The sequence below is a fragment of the Buceros rhinoceros genome, unplaced genomic scaffold, assembly GCF_000710305.1.
Source record: "Buceros rhinoceros silvestris isolate BGI_N320 unplaced genomic scaffold, ASM71030v1 scaffold18788, whole genome shotgun sequence".
Taxonomy (NCBI): Eukaryota; Metazoa; Chordata; class Aves; order Bucerotiformes; family Bucerotidae; genus Buceros; species Buceros rhinoceros.
The window spans coordinates 14786-15794 of record NW_010428839.1 but is presented as its reverse complement, the minus strand read 5'-3'; the positions used below and the strand labels follow the sequence as shown (position 1 = coordinate 15794).

The following is a 1009-nucleotide window of genomic DNA, read 5'->3' as shown; positions in this document are numbered from 1 at the left end:
AAAAACCCTTCACTAATTTTGTGATAAGCTTTTAAAAAATATTGCAGGGAAAATAATACCTGCCTGAAGTATTTGAGGAGATACTTGACAAGTGAATTATGGGTGTCTCTGTATTACCCTGCTGATGCTGTCTCCCAGGCCAAAAAGGGGTCCTGCCTCACACTCACTTGGGAGGTGTTACTCTCTTCTACTCTATTGTGTCTCATCTTTAGGAACCTCCTCGTGAGTAGGTGTAGGTATAAGGGGAGCTGGGCTGGACATGGACTTAGGGTTCACCCCCTTGGTTCTTTCTGTGAAGAGAAATGTTGAAAAATACTCTTGTGGTTTTGTGGTCTGGAAGGGTTTTGCAGTTACAGCCTTTCAGAGAGGTTCCTCAAAAGCCAGAAACCCAGGCGTTTGCGCTCTCAGAGATGGTTTTTATTCCCCTGAAAGCATTTGGCTAAGGTATGTGAGGAGGATCATACAGTCTCACAGGTGTTTTTAATAGGAAAATGAAGATGGCTACTAGCAATTTCTGCGTCTCCTTACAGTGCCGTGAGTAGAACCTAACAGTAAATTCCCCCTTGTATTTACTGTTTTTCTTGCTCTCCCTCTTTGAACTCTCAAGGTTATTCAGTTATTTTCCTCACAATTTCATTAGGAAATTTGCCAAAAACATCCTTTCTAGGCAGCTGTCTCTGGACCTTTGGAGGCCAGCACTAATGTGCTTCCAGTCTGTAGGGGGTGTTTGGCATGAAATTATGAACTAGGCCTTCAGTGCTTCGGGGGAGAGAGGGGAAGAGATCGCAAACATTTTACCACACCCAGGTGCAAATTTTTGCTCGTCTATGAGCATCCAGAGGCTTTCATCTCTTGTTGTACCCGTTTTGTCCTGGTGCAAGGTCTGTTAACAGCGACAAATTGTGGGATGTGAGAGAGTTAGAATGGAAGAGTTATTTTCCTATTCACCAAATACTGCTTTGAAGGAAAGCTTTTTTTGGGGGGGGGGGGGGGGGGGGGGGGCACGCTC

The 1009-nt window shown here is 44.8% G+C and overlaps 1 protein-coding gene across 1 annotated transcript in view; it reads left to right on the top strand.

Moving 5' to 3' along the window:
- Nucleotides 1–1009, top strand: part of LOC104498986 (protein SSXT-like) — a gene marked incomplete at both ends in the record, with an annotated part of 10305 nt that overhangs the window by 2087 nt on the left and 7209 nt on the right. The gene's annotated exons all lie outside the window — the stretch shown is intronic.